This window comes from Lactuca virosa, chromosome 3, assembly GCF_052849685.1.
Source record: "Lactuca virosa cultivar CGN04683 chromosome 3, Lactuca_virosa_CGN04683_v6, whole genome shotgun sequence".
Lineage (NCBI taxonomy): Eukaryota > Viridiplantae > Streptophyta > Magnoliopsida > Asterales > Asteraceae > Lactuca > Lactuca virosa.
The window spans coordinates 186,724,160-186,742,394 of record NC_136428.1 but is presented as its reverse complement, the minus strand read 5'-3'; the positions used below and the strand labels follow the sequence as shown (position 1 = coordinate 186,742,394).

Sequence of the window (18,235 nt, the reverse complement as noted above, 5' to 3'; positions counted from 1 at the left end):
GGGAGACTGCAGGCCTACGAGGCGGACCAGTCATGCCGAAGGCTCGGGATAGATTCAGATAGACTGTAGGCCCAGTAGGGCGGTCCAGTCAGGCTGATGGCCCAGTATGTATGTTGATTGATTGATTGATTGACTGATTGTTACTGACATGGTATTGTCAGTGTGGTATTGGTATTTTGGGGGTAGCTCACTAAGCCCTCGGGCTTACAGTTTTCAGTTTATTGTTTCAGGTACTTCAGGAGATCGTGGCAAGGCGAAGGCGTGACCGTACCGCTCCTCATCCTTATGATATGTTTATGGGACACTCTGATGGATATTGATTTGAAAACATTTTTGTAAACAATACTATTTGACTTTTATTTATGGTTGAAAAAGTTTAAATTTGGCGTAAAATTTTTGGATGTTACAGTTATATTTGGCTATAACTTTTATTATCAGTGAAATCTGTTATATTCAACTAGAATTATTATTGACAATGGTATTAGTTACATTCAACTATAACTGTTCATTACCCCTAACAGTCATAACTCATATGAATAGCTCGTTACAATATATAGACATAAAGAGTTATGATTTAACAATTATTTTAACTTACTTATCCTTGCAACAATAATTTGTTTTAAACTTTAATTATACCAACTTATTATTCCATATATCAATAACCTGCTAGTAATCTCAACAATACAAACTAAAGATGTGATACAACAAGGATCAACTATAACTTAAACTATACAAACTCACCCCCTTCAATCAATAATAACTATTAATAGTTTCATTAACACAATATTGTCATATTCTTCACTAAATATGAATAATAGTGTTATTCTCACAAATTTGACTACTATTACATATCAATTCATCAAAGGGGAAAAAAGGTTACTCACCTTGAAAATTTTCATGTATATGGAATTCCAACTCATGAAGTCTCTTAACTGCTCTTGTTTCATAAACTCTAATACTATCAAAATAACACATAATTTTTTGGTTATATAACTCAAGGTACAACTCATGTATTTATAAACTTGATTTAACACCTTTATCAAGTTCATAACATCCAATTTTATAGAAACTATGTATACTCCATAATATAGTTATCTACATGTCTTAATTGATTAACACATGAACTCAATATCATCTTATTTGTTATTTCACCATATTGTGTATCATATTTCAAAATATATGTCATTTATACATGACTTAATCCCTTGACTTAAGTTCCTTACCAAAGTTAATTATAATCCACGTACAACTTCTCTATATGTCATAGTTCATCAAGAAACATGCTCAATTTTACCTGATCACAATTTACCCAATTTAAGGTGAATCACCCTGTTCTTTACTTTCAAGAAAGCCACCACAACTTTAGCATAACAAGCTTGAAAACGTGATTACTACACTGACTAAATTACTATCATCAAGATTTTCATAACATATAAACATATGGAGCTTAGGGTTCATAAACCATCTTCCAATTCAATAATAAAAAATGAAATTCATTAAAGAGATTAGAGGGTTTAACTTTGATTGAAACAAGGATGATAAATTCTTTGATTTTCTCTATTTGTTTTTTTTTTCTTCAATATAAGCTCTAAAACCTCCAGAGTGCGTCCTCCTATGTTCTCTATATTGTATATATAAGAAATAAGGATAAAAAATGATTTCTTTATTTTTATATGATGATTCAATAAGTCGGCCTTGGCGCATTATTTTTCTCATACGCACACTCCACGCACTCGTTTAATGACGTCGCGTGTTACCTTCTTCCTTTTTTCAACTATGTACTCTCTTACCTACTTTAGATGACCATAAATTCCTCACAATGACTCTGTTTTAGCTGATACTTTCGCCCACGTACTTTAAGTTGTCTTGTATATACTCCAAATGTAATCATTTTACTCTTTTAAGTCTCACTTCCATAATCTAAAACACTGTCTAGCATTTAAATGAATACAAATGCAACAAATCTTCTCGAAACTACATAACCTTCCAACATGGTATTCCACCAACATATCTAAGGGTTAATATCACATAACCAACCCTTTTTTATGAATAACACCCTAGTTTATTCTTACACATTTACAAAATAAGGTGTTACATAAACCAACAGAAGCAAGCATACATATGTACTATATAACTCATGGTTTCACCATGTTACTTTTAAATCTGCCAAGCAGATGGAATAATCCATACGCATTATCTACTTTGCCTCATCTACATGTTACAAGGAACCATATGCCTTATCTAATTTGACTAGGAAACTAGCCGCCACTATGGCATTTGGGATCACCTTTGACGACTGTTGTTACCTACATGCCAACTAAGGTTAACTCACAGAGGATGAGAGAAATCATGATGCACTTCCACTAACCGTATAGTATAATTGTCATTGTCTTCCATTAATATAAATGCACTAGCTACCATTTATTTCCTGATCCATACTGATCACCCATAGTAGGCATCCAATGCTTTTATATAAAGCTATAATGAGAACTACCTCCTTGACTATTTTTGTTGTAGTGTCTTGGAGTCTCTACTTTGAACATGAAAGTAAAATATTACATTGACTGGAGTATACACACACTTTCACATATAGGTAGAATGAGGGTCACCTTAATGACTACATTCTCTTTAATGCCTTAGATATCCTACTTTCAACATGAAATATGAGTAATACATTTTTTTAGTTGGAGTTGCGGGTACATCCAACACTTTTACACAAATGCTAGGATAATGATTACCTTCATGACATGTACCAAACAACAACATGTTCTACATAGAAGCGTGGTCTATCTAGACCAAGACACACTTGCAAGGAACATTTGGACATTGTCAAGGGCCTCTAAATTTTGTTAATTTGTCCAATATCATTGATTGCAATCCAATCACATCAGACTATTGGATTTATTGGTATACAAACCATATGATAAGTTTTTAGGATGACTAATGACTACTTATCTCTTCCAGTGTAAAATAATTAGCTAAATGGCAACCATAATCAGCTGGCGGCGTAATGGTGTTAGGTCCATTACTTAGACCTAACTAACTCTTTCGAGTAAGAAACAAGTTATATCCACTACTTGTTATTGTCTAATCAGAGAGAAGTTTTATAAGCATTCCTTGTATCCTTATTCTCTCTCTGTGTCCCCTTTTTTATCCTTCATTGACCCTTTCATGTTCCCTCCTTTAGCTCTATAAATAGAGATCCTCCTCCACTATTTAGAGGATAGACAATAGAGAACTCCACATTAGAGTCTCATTCTCACATACAATTCTCTTCTCACATAGACGTTTCTCAAGATCCTAAAGAACTCATTTCCATTTAAACACAATATGACTTGATCGTGAGGGTTTGCTATGGGGGATCATCCCATGTGATAGCTCTAACGAGTCTCTTCTATTATTGTAGCTAGGAATCGAGTCGAGAACCAATCAACAACTCAAGGATCTAAGTCGTTCGATCCAAATGCACACCAAAAGACCCCACGAGCAGTTCTATGTTAGCATCAAATGACTAGCTATAATAGGTTTACATGTTACTTAACTTTTTTCTTTTTATAGTTTTGACCCAAGGTTTAATCTTATCTACGAATTTGATCCCATCTTTTCATTCAACTTCACCTCAACTTCTTTTACATCTTTGTTTCTAAATGTTTTTTTTACAAATTAATTTTTTATTAACAAAATTAGCTTTTTTGATTATTTATTTTAATTTTTAGAAGTTTATTTTCTAAATTTTTTTAAACAAGCAAAGATTGTAAAAAAAACATGTGAAAAATTGCAAAAATATTTAATAATTCTTAAAAAAACATGCAATAGTTTCTTTGTACAAAAACTAATTTGTAAGGAAACATTCGTAAAATAAAAAATAAAAAAAATGCATGAAAAAAATAGGTAAAAATCTAGAAGATCAATACATAAGAAAACACTAATTTGGAAAAACACGAGTTTAAAAGTTATAAATAAAAGTTGCTACAAATTTATAAAAAAAAATTGGTATTTATTATTATTATTATTATTACTATTATTATTATTAATTTTTTTTGGAACGGCAGAAAAAAATTGCTATTACAATAATAAAATTTAAATTTAAACAAAACTTATACCTGTAAACTTGTCTTGCTATAAATTGGTATGCTATAGAAAGACTTGTGACCAATTTGGAATAAGTTTTTCATACACAGTTATCTATGAGATGTTAAATTATGTAAAATAATCTTTTCGATATTTTGAAAATATATAGTTCGTTGGATATAAGTACTTTGTTAAGGTTTTGGCAATTGCAAGTTTGCACCTAGGTCCTTTCTTCTCCAACTTCTTTCTTTTATACATACAACCACAAAATTTTAGATATATAATATTTAAAATAATTTTTTTTTTTAAAAATCTACTCAAAAAAACAACTATTATATATCTACTTACTAAAACCAATTATTGAATATGATACATATCACATATTTGTCTATCTTGCACGATGGTTTGTGGGATAGTCATATATTTTGTGGAGAAATCAGTGTGCACGTAAGTGATGCATACATGTGGAATGAAGGGCTGTAAAAGATATGCAGCTCCATCTTCGTCTATAAAAGGGCTATTGATTAGACGATGGTATGCACATATATGAAATAAGTACGTGTTTCATACTATATAAAGAAAGATTCACTAGAATAAGAACTTCACCTTGTTATGTGTGTATGTACAACATCAATACTGAATAAGTGGATAGACTACAAAGGAAATGAAACCAGGTATTGCTACACGTTTAGAAATGAGAAAAGGTGCATGGACTGCTCATGAAGATACGCTTCTTAAGAAGTGTATTGAGAAATATGGGGAAGGGAAATGGCACCTTGTTCCTCTTAGAGCAGGTATAAAATTTCTTGTAACCTTTTTCGTGTTGCAAAACGTTCATATCCTAAATCTTTGTTGTGGTTTTTGAAAAAAAAGAAAAGAAGAACTACGAGTTTTGTTTTTATAAGTTTGTCCGATGTATTAATATTTTCATGTGACGTAGGTTTGCAGGGTTAAGCAGATGCAGAAAGACTTGTAGACTGCGATGATTGAATTATCTCAGGCCAAATATAAAAAGAGGAAATTTTGGTGAAGATGAAGTTGATCTCATATTAAGGCTTCACAAGCTATTAGGAAATAGGTAAGCTTCTTATTTATGGGTTGTTTGATATGTTTTTTATTAGTTCTAGTAAGAGGGCGAGTTAGATTTGTTCAGATTCAAACTCTTTGATGTTACATTGTTATAGCTCTTACTTAGATTTGGGGTTGTATATGACTAGTCAGACCTTAATCAATCAAATCCGATTCAATAAAAAACTGTCAAACACCTTCTTAGAGCATCCACAATGGTGAGTTCAATGCATTGTGGATGCCCTTAGTTTTATTAAATTATTTATGGCATGTAAAACTCATAAAAATAAAATTGAAATATAAATTTTAATTTTAATTTTAGATGGTCGTTGATTGCTGGAAGAATACCCGGAAGAACTGCTAATGATGTGAAGAACTACGGGAACACAAATATTCACCCTCGTTCCAAAAAACCGAAGAAAGAATTTAGTGATGCTAAACCGTTACAACACATCACAACAGCAGTTATTCAGCCAAAAACCACTTGCCTTCTTCAATACCCTAAACCAATGCATGGGTGACAACCCACATATTATGGCTAATGGAGGTAGTAGCCAAATAAGAACATCAAATGATGGTGATAACAACTTGAATATATCCTCAGGGGTAACCTCATCACTGAACATACTTGATGACAATAGTAAAAAGTATTTAGACGATTTATTTGATAACATTGAAAGGAAAGATGACAAATTCGGGTGGTTATTCGGTGGTTCTCCCGTGGCAGGACATGAATTAAATGTTGTTGAGCAAGAAGATGGCCAAAATCAGTTGATGGAATTTCCAATGGATGAAGTTGCGTGGAAGCTAATTATTGATTCTAATCGCATGTAATTTTCGAACGTCATTTTCAGTCATTTCAAGAAATAAACCAAATAAATAAACTATAAGTATAAAGTATTATTCACCAAATGTTACATGGACATTTTTATTCATTAGATGGGATGCAAGGTAGAAGTCTCCATTAATTATGTGCGGCATTAACTGCAGAGTTGATCATTGAAATGACCAAAAAAGTATATTGACGACGCTTTCCACTTAAATTCATTGAATGGTGTTTGGTCAAACACCCAGGAGCACACACGCTCTACCCTCTTTGGAGGTCACACCCACCCCATCGGAAAACGCTGTCAGCATAACGTCATGTCAACTCTAGTACAAACCAACCACCAACCCACTAGACATTAGAAACGGCTACCACTCTATAATATTTTTTTTTTATTGTTTTAAACATTAATTTAAATAAAAAAACATAATTTAAAACATAAATAAATATTTTAAAAACATAGAAAAATAAAACCACATTTAATTAATTAAAAACATAAAAATTTAAAACCTAAATTACTAAAAAAACATAAAAATTTAAAACATAAAAGAAAAAAAAACAAATCCATTTCTTTTTAAATTTGATGTCAAAAAAATATGTAAAATGTATGTATCTATAAAGAGATTAAATTTAAAATTGAAAAAGATTTTTGTTTTTTTTTTATAATGCAACGGTCAGCAAAGAACTGGCAACGGTATAAAAAAAATACACTCAATCTCAACTCTGTCTTCGTCCGTCTTCACACTCACGTCACATCCAACCCACCAACCTTAGGGGTTGTCTTCACGCGTCTTTTGGTCGGATACATCAGCATCATGCATAACTTTGTATTGCCACTCGAATAGCCTAACTACTATAATTCAAAGCTATTTTAATTATTGATGTATTACACATCAGTTCATTTGTGTTGCTTAATGATAGAAAAACCATCGTAAAATAATGATAACAGTTATAATAGTTTTTTTTTTTTTTTTTTTTTTTTTTTTGAAACGCTGATTTTATCAAAGAAAGCAAAACAATAATAATAATAATAATAATAATAATAATATTATTATTATTATTATTATTATTATTTTTATGATCTTTTAATGTATATGTCGGTATATCTTTTTTATGTGTTTATATTTATGTATATGTCGATATAAATATAAGATTGTCAACATTTCGATGTAAATTTAGAAATTTCGTTCGTTAGTTAAAAAAAATTATTTGCTTTTTAATGTACGTCTCGGTATATATTTGACTTTGTCTATGTTTCGTTGTATTTTTTTTATGTTTTCATGCTTATTTTAATATATGTTTCCTACGTATGATCCAAATCATGTATATTACGTTTTTTATTAATTGATTTTTTTTTACATTTTCATATTTATTTATTTATTTTTTGTATGCTTCTTACGTATGAGTCTGGTCAAGTATAGTACATTGTTCATTATTTGAATTTTTGTTCGTTAACTTAAAAAAAAAAATCTTACTTGCTCATTTTTTATATACGTATCGGTCTAAATTCAATGAGTTCGGTCACATATAATACATTTATTCGACGGTATAAATAGGAGTTAGTCTGTGGTACCAATATTCTATATTTATCTACAAACAAAAGCAATGTTACCTAAATTTTGTCAATGCAATCGTCAAAATTCAACTAACAAACGGATTGGCCGCGCCGCAATGCATGGTAAGCAAGTTACTAATTTCAATTGAAGGTTATTGTATCAGGGATTTTAACATTAAACTCGTGAAGTTTGACAAATCTTATCGGTTTTATTTATGTGACAATCTCTTGTTCGTTTATGCCCAAAGTTCGCACATAAAAACCATATAAATATGTTTTTAGAAGTACAAATATGTATTTTGATGTTTTTTAGAAATATAAATATATTTTTTAGTATTAATTATTTTTTAGAATTATAAATACGTATATTTATATATCTAAAAATATATTAATTAAAAAACATGTTATATATATATATATAAAATACAAATTAAAACTCTATAGAAGTAAAAGTACATGTTTATCCCTTAAAAAAATGTAGCTACATTTCTAAAAAACGTAAAAATACATATTTATGCTTCTAAAATAAATACATATTTCTTCTTCTAAAAACATAAAAATACTTATTTATATTTTGTAGAAGTATAAATACGTGTTTGCACTTCTAAAAAAAATAAGTATTCTTCTAAAATATATTTAATTGAATATTTATACTTCTTACAATAAGTATTTATATTTTTATAGACATATAAATTTGTAATTTCACGTTTTAAATGTATAAGTACACTTTAAAGAAAAAACCCATTTTTTATTGATATACTCCTAGATACGTAAAAATATGTGTGTACAATTCTAAAAAAATATATTTATATTTTTAAAATTATAAAAATATGAATACATAAAATATTAAAAAAACATTCTTACGGTAAAAACATAAAAGATTTGTAATCTTATGATGTTTTCTTGCAAATTTGATTTCATTGAACCTAAAACCTTTTATTACTTGTAAGAAAAAAAAATTGGCGAAATTTAGGCATAAATGAATAAAGACAAAACCTCAAAAATGGTCTTATAGTTTTCGAAAATCTAGGATATTGTCTATAAGTTTAAAGAACTAGACAGTCATTTTGGTTTCAAAACTTTAAACAAATAGTTCCTATAGTTTCATAACTTTTAACAAATAGTCCTTCACCCACATAAAAAGACTTCTATATCCTTTCTATTTTTCATGACTAATTTTTTAATAAAAAAATTAAAAAAAATTAAAAAAAATGCACCCCATCCTCCGTACACTACCCCACTCCTTTTTCTTTTCTTCTTCACATTTTTTCTGCTTCCTGTTTGTCTAATCATAACGATGAGTTTTCCACAAGAATAAATAAAGGGGCCAAAGCAATGACGACAGCTACAATGATGAGAGACGGTGTCTTTGATTACAATTGGTCTGAAGAATATTTAATAGAAGAGGCGGTGTTGTGCGTGGTAGTAACAAACTTCATGGAGGTGCAAGATATGGTTGGTCGATCAGTGGGGATTGTGGTGTATAATATTTCTTTCTCGTGGATCAACCACAGTTGTTCCCCAAATGTCACAACCCCAGCCAGCGGCGAAATCACCAAGTTGTGCAACGTTAGAATGTTAGATCACAACTATAGATATACAACAACATACCAAATTATATCACATAATTATCACTTTCTACTTATTATGATAAAGAGTTTACAAAATTGTTCAAGGTACATATGAAGACAAAAACAAAATAAACCTTCAGGACACGGATACTTCTAGTTGCTCTCTCAAGGATATGCTCGCCACCACCAGCACTCATTCTCCTGAGAATACATGTGGTTTTTGAAAGGTCGACATAATGTTAAATAGTTCACAAGTTTGTATGTTTTAAAGTGTTTTGTAGGGTTTTTGTTGGGTTAAGAAGTGTTGCATCATTGGGCTTTTGGTCTAAGTCCATTGTTCTCACGGTACTGGGCCTGTCCAGCCGTGTTTCATTTATTAGGGTTTACTATATGTAGTGCATGCATGCACTGTATGTTAGGAAGTTGTTGATTTTTATCATTGTAACCCCACCACACCTCTACAGTAGCAATTCTTAATAGAGTTCTTCTGAGGTGTGGATTTTTAATCATTCGACATAAGTATTGATTCATCTTGTGTTCTTATTTACTTTGTGTTACTGTGTTACTTGTTAAGGATCTCATCAATCTTAAAGAATTTTATTCTCATCAATTGGTATCAGAGCAGGAGGCTGTGTAAATCATATGTATCTCTTCTGTTTGAAGAATATCTTTAGGGTTTCCGCTTTCATTGAATCTATTGAGCCGTCATTACTTCATTGACGTTGTTCATCGATCTCGATATCACCCTAATACCGCTTTACAAGTCTGATTCTTGACAGGTAAAAAAATCAAGTCATCATGTCTCACGACGACTCTCAAACCAATCCCATCAACATCTTTAACAGCATTGGTTCGACTACAAGGATTCCAATTTTGTATACTCACGAGTATGAGGTCTGGGCTCTTCACTTTGAAGATTATGTTCTTCGCTCAGAAGAAAACGGGTACTTGATCTGGGAGGCTATAACATTGGGTCCCTTCGTTCACTCTGGAACCAATAGAACCATAAAGACACAGAAAGAGTACAATCAGCTTAGGATCGATGTGAAGGATGTCCCTCAAGATGAGAAGGACAAACTGATTAACAACATAAAAGCTATGAGGATGATTAGATTCGCTTTACAATTTGACACTTTTCGTCTGGTGAGTTCGTGTAATACTGCAAATGAGATATAAGACAGGCTTATGGAGTTATATTCCACCGATGAGGATCTCGAGAATTCCATTCAAAATCTTCTACTTTCGGAGTTTGGTGACTTCAAGAAAAAACCAGATGAAAGTCTCATTCACACATTCAATCGTTATAACCATCTTCTTAGTAAGACGATTAAGCATGGAATCGGAAGAGAGGTGATCGAGCAGAAGGTCACATTTATGAATGGCCTAAGACCAGAATGGATGTCGGTGGTTTCAACTGTTAAAGATCATGAACAATTTAAAACCTACTCGCTGGCGACGCTCGTGGAAATTCTCAAGTCACATGAAAGTGTTGTGACAAAGGAAACGAAGGTAGTCTCCGGAATGGGATCCTTGGCTCTTATCTCAAAGGGTAAGAATTTAGTTGAAGAAGAAGCAGAGTCAGATTTTTGTGAATGTGATTTGACTAATTAAGAATACACGTTGATGGTGTCTAACCCCAAGCGGTTCACTAGAAAGAAGTTCCCTACCGCCAAGAACCGAAACTGGCAGGGAAGCTATAGTTCGGAGAAAGCGAAAGACGAGTTCAAAAGCACTCCTAAAAAGGAAGAAGAGAAGAAGGAGAGCAAACTTGTTGGTGACTCAGGCTATGACTGTAATTATTGTCGTGGCAAAAACCATCTAGTGAAGGAATGCATGCTAAGGAGACTGAATTAGAAGAAAGAGGTTGAAGACGATGAAGCTTACTACATGCGTAAGCTTGAAGAAGCCAAGAAGAAGAAGTCTAACGATAAATCCATGCCTGTGTTACTTATGCAAGAAAATATTGAAGAAAACGAGTTCGGTGGAGTAGAGGTATGGTCTACCGATTTGGAAGATGAGGAAGTTCGCAAGCCTACTCATGGCAGGGCATTTGTTGCGAAGGAAGAAGGTTCGGAGTTTGCTGGAAAGTGTCTGATGGTGACAGCTGGTGTGTCACAAATGAGAGGTTACACTACAGATAACGAGTATGATGAAGCGAAAGAGAGGGAAGATAGATGCTTCACAACGAAACCGGTTGGAGAACAGATCAACGAATGTGATCAGTTGATCAAGAAGGTAAATTCCATCCTTGAAACACTCAAAATACCCGTTTCTAATTATGAAAAAGGAATTAAATGATTTAAAATTCAAATTTTCTAGTCTAAGTGGTAGCCTAAAACAAACTCGCCTCACAAATGCTAACCTAACTGATCAAATTAGCAGGGTGTCTTCCAAGAGTGAGGAGCGAAGATTATGGATAGAGCAGAAGGAGTTAGAGTTGGTTAGGGCAAGATACGAATTGATATATTTGCAACGTGAAAATTTGAAAATTTTGAAACAAAGGAATATTTTTTGCCTAATTGCTAAACGTCTTTATACAAATATTACCCAGTTGCATTTAGATTGTGATATTGGCAAAAAGATTCACAAAATGATTTTGCTTTTCCTTGAATTAAAGGAAGACAAAATAGATGCTGATTGATATAAATGTGAATCAATTGGTCTGGACAAAACTGAGTCCTTTATTAAGTCCAAAGACCACAAGGACATGCTTAGGAACTTATTGGACGAAAATGATAAGTTGAAAATTAAGACCGAAACCGTACAGACATTTGATTCATTGAGTACCAAGTTAAGTTCAGAAAATAAGATTGATGTTGAAAATACTTCTGAATTTGACGAGGACAATGATATGAGTGAAATTTATGTAGAAGACGAGGTTGACTGTTCTGAATTTGTTAAAACCGAACCCGAACCAGCAAATGTCCTTATATCTAAAAACTCTGTTGAGTTCGCTCGATCGTCTAAAGACAAGAACAAAGTCCTGAAAGAAAAAGTTATGGTATACCAAAAGGTAAAAATTATACCAAATCAAGTGTACGCCACCACTGGAGTTACCAAGAAGCAAACTGTTGAGCTAACTACCTTGGTAGATGAAGACAATGCCGATGGCTGTGATGAGTACTTTTGGTCTACCCCGATAGATAATGCAGAGGAAACAAAAGGATTATCGGAACGAACCTCATGGATAGTGAAAGGTAGATACGTGGCTGAACCAATCAATAAGACATCTAGCTTCGCTAAAGCAAGTACAAGTGGTACAAAAGAAGTTCAAAGTGAACCTTCAAAAGGTTCAAGCGAACCTCAAACAGTAAGAACCGAACCTCATGTCAAGAAGACGAAATCAAATGTAAACATTCACAAATCTTCCAAGCAACTTGCAGAGCAAAAACGTCAGTGAAATAGAAGATATCAGAAAAATCTCAGCGAGAGGAAGCAGTTTTGGAAATCCCAAAACTCCAACTATGTGAATAAAGAAAAAGCTTCAAGTCAAAAAGCGAAAGCAAATTCGCAGGCGAAACCCGAACAATGTTCACACTGTCATTTATGTGCTTCGCAGAAACAAAAGGGAAATCTCGCTCACAGATCTTCATCACCAAGAAAGTTCACCGAGAAACACAACCATACTCACTCACAACCAAATAAAACTCCTCTTAAGGATGTTAAAGGGAAAGGAAAGCTCGTCTCAGATTCTGAAGGTCAAACGAATAAGCCGACCACTAACCCTAGGAAGATTAAGAAAGAATTTGTTAGGAATCAAAATAAAATTAAGCAATCTGATTCAAACAAACCAAATGTGAAAGAAAATAAAATCAAAGTTTTCACCATTAAAAGAAAAGATGAAACCACATTAATAAAACAAATGTATATGGTTGATCTTTCGATTGCTTTTCCATCTTTTTAAAAGTCTCACCAGGACCCAAGCAACTTTGGGTTCCTAAATCCTCTTAATTCTTGTAGGTTATACGCGACGAGCAGTTCAACGACGAATGGTATATTGATAGTGGCTGCTCGCTTCACATGACAGGGAGGAAGGAAGAGCTGAGGGAGTTTCGTGCTCTAAAAGATGGTGGATGTGTCAAGTACGGAAACAACTCTTATGGCACGATAAAGGGCTTCGGGATGATTACAATTGGAGATTTCTCAATCCGTAAAGTTGCCTATGTGGAAGGATTACAACACAACCTAATCAGTGTTTCACAATTGGTTGTGGGAACTGGTCTAAAGGTTTCGTTCGATGATGAAGGATCAGAGATCATAGAGAAGAAAACGAAAACAGTTCTACTGAAGTCGCAGCGAAAAGGCGAGATGTATCCACTTAATCTAAATCCGATACGAGGGAAGCCTGCTATATGTCTGCTAACGAAGGCTTACTCTGATGAAAGCTGGTTATGGAACCGAAGACTCTCGCACCTCAACTTTAAAGATATCAACAAGCTCGTTCTTGGTGATCATGTGCGAGGTCTTCCCCTCTTGAAGTTTGATAAGGAGTATCTATGCGCTGCATGTGAAATGGGGAAGCAAAGTAGGAAGAGTCATCCAACTCTTGTGAACACAAAGATCATTGAACCTCTTGAACTGCTGCACATTGATCTTTGTGGGCCTTCGGCAATTGAGAGTGTCGGCGGTAGTAAGTATATACTTGTTATTGTTGATGATTTTTCATGTTTCACTTGGGTATATTTTCTTAAACAGAAATTAGAGGCTACTCCAAAGCTGAAGAACTTTTAAAGCAAGTGGAAGTTCAGTTGCGAAAGTTGGTTCGTAACATCAGAAGAGACAACGGTTTGGAATTCAAGAACAAAGATTGTGAAGAATTTCTAGCCGAAAAGGGAGTCACACACAACTTCTTTGCTCCTTACACTCCATAGCAGAATGGAGTAGTTGAAAGACGCAACCGATCTCTATGTGAAGCAGCCCGAACCATGCTTAGCTTCGCTTCTCTTCCTCTGTATATCTGGGCCGATGCTATAGCTGTTGCTTGCTATACCCAGAACCGATCCGTTCTCAATAAACGATTTTCTATCACTCCATATGAAATTCTTAATAATCGCAAACCTAACGTCAAGTTTTTCCATTTCTTCGGTTCCAGATGTTTCATCTTCAACTCCAAAGAGAACCGAAACAAGTTTGATGTGAAAGCTGATAAAGGGATTTTCTTGGGGTACTCTCTAACCTCCAAGGCATATAGGATTCCCAATAAAAGATCAAAGAAGTTAAAAGAATCCTATTATGTCACGTTGGATGACAATTACATGAAGAAATTTCAATCAAGCGAAGGTCCATTGGAGGAAATCTTTCCTGAGACTGGTAAAGTCACAGCACCGATATCCAATTTGTTTGAAGAGTACATGTTGCTCTTTGATGAACCAGAAAAGGCCATCAACTCTGAAGCGAAGGCAACCGATAACAAAATCGATAACCTAAATAAGATAATCAATGACGCTGCAAAAGACATGGAAAGTGAACCTCATAGTCCAAGCGAACCTCCAAAAGATAGCACGCCATTGCAGGGGGAGGATTCGTCTCCTTCGAGTAAACATGATTCACCTATCCAGGGGGAGAACCCATCTCAAACCATGACCCATGAAAGTCCAATCGAGGGGTAGAATTCTGAACCTGATGTTGAAACCGTCTCATCATTCGAGGGGGAGAATCAAAATACAAATGATAATTCAGATGTTCAATCAGAATTCGAAGAGGAAGCAAATGTTGAACTGGATCCTGCCTACGATCCAAATTACCCTCCAGTCACTAAATGGACAAGAGATCATCTGAAAACACAAGTGATTGGTGAATCATCTGAGGGAATCCTTACACGTTCTCAAGTTAAAGCGAAACAAACTGATTTATTCTCTCAAGTAGAATATTGCATGTTTAAGTCATTTGTCTCCAAGATAGAACCGAAAACTTTCTACACTGCACTCGATCATTCTGATTGGGTACAGGCTATGCAAGACGAACTCAACGAGTTTGAGAGAAACCGAGTCTGGAGACTGATTCCTACTCCAAAGGGTGCATCTGTAGTTGGTTTAAAACGGGTTTTCCGTAATAAGATGGATAAAGAAGGGAATGTGATATGGAACAAAGCGAGACTTGTTGTGAAAGGATATTGTCAGGAAGAAGGGATCGATTATGAAGAAATCTTCGCTCCAGTAGCAAGGTTAGAATCCGTACGGATCTTTCTGGCATACGCAGCACATAAGAATTTTGAAGTCTTTCAAATGGACGTCAAGTGTGATTTCCTGAATGGGGAGTTGGAAGAAACCGTATATGTTGAACAACCACCAGGTTTTGTGAATGAGAAATATCCTGATCATTGCTATATTCTGGACAAGGCAGTTTACGGTCTAAAACAAGCCCCTAGAGCCTGGTATGAAACTTTAACTCGTTTTCTAAAAATGTCTAAATTCAAACAAGGTTCGGTTGACCCAACCTTCTTTCGCAAGAAAGAGGGTGACCACCTTATGATAGTCCAAATTTATGTCGATGACATCATCTTCGGTTCCACGAATCCCAGCTTAACAGCTGAATTCCGAAAATTGATGGAGACTAAATTTGAGATGAGCTCAATGGGTCCAATTAACTTTTTCCTTGGCCTGAACATAAGACAGGTACCAGAAGGCATTTTTATCAATGAGGAGGCTTACACAAAGACTTTACTAGGAAAGTTTGGCATGATGGGAGACTCAAGAGTGAAGGTTCCAATGGCTTTCGGGACGAAGCTGACACCATCCTTGGAAAAACCGGCTGTTGATATGACCCTCTATCGTCAAATGATAGGGTCACTAATGTATCTTACAGCTAGTAGACCGGATATCATGTTTTATGTTTGCTATTGTGCCAGGTTCCAAGCCAATCCACGCGAACCTCATATGGTGGCTGTTAAGAACATCATCAAATATTTGAAGCGGACCTCGTCTCTCGGAATATGGTATCCAACCAAATCAGGCTTCTTTGTTCAAGCATTCTCCGATGCCGATCTTGGAGGATATGGTCTAGACTGAAAGAGCACAACTGGTGGTTGTCAATTTCTCGATGGTAAACTCGTCACCTGGCAGTCCAAGAAACAAACGTGTGTATCCCTATCGACTGCCGAAGCTGAATATATAGTCGCAACATCTTGTACCTCACAGGTCATCTGGATTCAAAGCCAACTCAGAAAGCGCAATCCATATTTGTGACAACCCAGTGTAGCATTCCAAGACGAAACACATTGCGCTACGATATCACTTCATCAAAGATCACGTAGAAGATGGTAATGTTGAAGTTCACTTCGTTTGATATGCTGATCAATTGGTTGACATATTCACTAAAGCCTTGCCTGAAGCAACCTTCAATAGAATACTCCAAGGCTTAGGAATGATGGAAGCTGAATCTGTACCGAAACCATCTTCGCTTCCTTAGGTATCACTTTTGCTTTCGCCTCATTAAAATTTGACAAGCAAAATAGAGCGAACGTTCGGTCTATTTCGGTTCCGATTTTTTCGGTAACCAAATTGTACCGAACATCCGGTGTATTTCACTTCATTCATCATCAGGCGAACTTTCGGTTGAAACATTTTGTATACTTTTTGTACATTATTTTTTTTTAAAATCACATAAATATTTTCTCTTCTGTTTTTTTTTATTTATTTTCAGAAAAATCAAAAATACAAAAATATTTTCTCTTCTATTTTTTGTTTCTCTCATTGAAAGGTTCATGAACGAATTCGAGTGTTGGAGCTGGGGCAGGTATAAATATCTTTATCTTTGTACTAGCTAAGTGTCCCTAGAAGCATGCTGCTGCATGTTGTCCAAAGCCTCAAAGATTCTAAGTGAAGCCTTACAGATTCGATATATACAAATCGTTTCTTCCCAATCAGGCTGTAAAAATCACTTTAGTCACAAGCTACCTTACTCTTCTCACAATGAGTTAAGAGTTGTCTGCTCGGTCACTTTCACAATAGCAGAGGTACTTTTGGTTCTTTAACCATCTTAACACTTTTCTCCATCACATTATGTTTCATGAATGTAACCCTTGAGACTCTCAGAATCTACCACTGAGGTTTACGGTTACACAAAATCTGTTGTAATGATCTTAGTTTCGTTTCGCCATGTACTAAGTGAAACCCAAAATCCAACACCTTAACTGAATTGACGGTGAATAATCAAACGTTCTAGTTTTTCACCCATGCATTAACGAAACCACGTTTGTGGTTGGTACCATGAAATCTCTTTTATTTTTTTATGAGATCTTTATGAAATGTTCCAACACAAGGATATTTCTACCCAAAAGATCTAGTTTTAATTCTATTTTGAGATTTCAATATTATCCCCAAGTCACTGAAAAATCCACAAACCCACTTGATGTTTTTGGCTACACCGGCCACACAAGTACTTCACTCGACTTTTGGTCTTATATCAAGGTCCGTAGTTCAGTTGAAGTGAAAGCCACCCTTACGACCGAATATTAAAAAATGCCTTTCATTGCTTCTTAACAAGCATTTGATCGTACTTCAACGGGAAACCACACAGACACTTCTCAGTCTCTCTTGAATTTGAAGGAAGCGATTCGTGCCCGAGATCTATAGTTTTGTGTCTCTAAAGACATCACTAATATCCCACATCAATAACTTGCTTTATTTCTTTTTCTTTGGCACACTCTGACACGAAGTTCTTTATGATCTTCCAAAGTCTGGTTCGTGGTTCCAATGGCAATTTGCTGATTTATTGTTTCGCTTCTACTACACAATGGTGTTCTTATTATTAAAGAAGTGACAGGTGCTCTGTCCATCATTTTGTAATATGAAGCGAGAGGGAAATTCGATTTTCAAAAGGAATTTGAATCGATTGGTTAATTTGCAGAGGAGATGAATGGATAAGATTTTGAAAAAGGCGAGTGAATTTGAAACGTTACCCTATCGTCACGCCGCCTGACACACTTTTATTTTGGGGAAAGCCAGTTGTCAAATCGCACCTTTTTAGACGTCGTTTCAGAACGTCACACTATCATCATTAAGAGATATTTCTCTCTCCTGGAAATCGTATAAAGGGTTTTGTTTCATTCCGTTTTCTTTTTACAAACACTCTCAAGCAGTGTCAAGGCGATTTCTCTTCTTCTACTGTTCATCATCCTCACCAAGCTTCAACAATGGCAGATTC

The 18,235-nt window shown here is 34.6% G+C and overlaps 1 pseudogene across 1 annotated transcript; it reads left to right on the top strand.

The window, feature by feature from the left end:
• Nucleotides 1-4,476: 4,476 nt before the first annotated feature.
• Nucleotides 4,477-6,436, top strand: LOC145166867 (transcription factor MYB90-like; annotated as a pseudogene). Its single transcript, XR_013740757.1, has 3 exons — nucleotides 4,477-4,865; nucleotides 5,020-5,149; nucleotides 5,462-6,436. The product of XR_013740757.1 is annotated as a transcription factor MYB90-like (transcript).
• The last annotated feature ends 11,799 nt before the right edge of the window (nucleotides 6,437-18,235 follow it).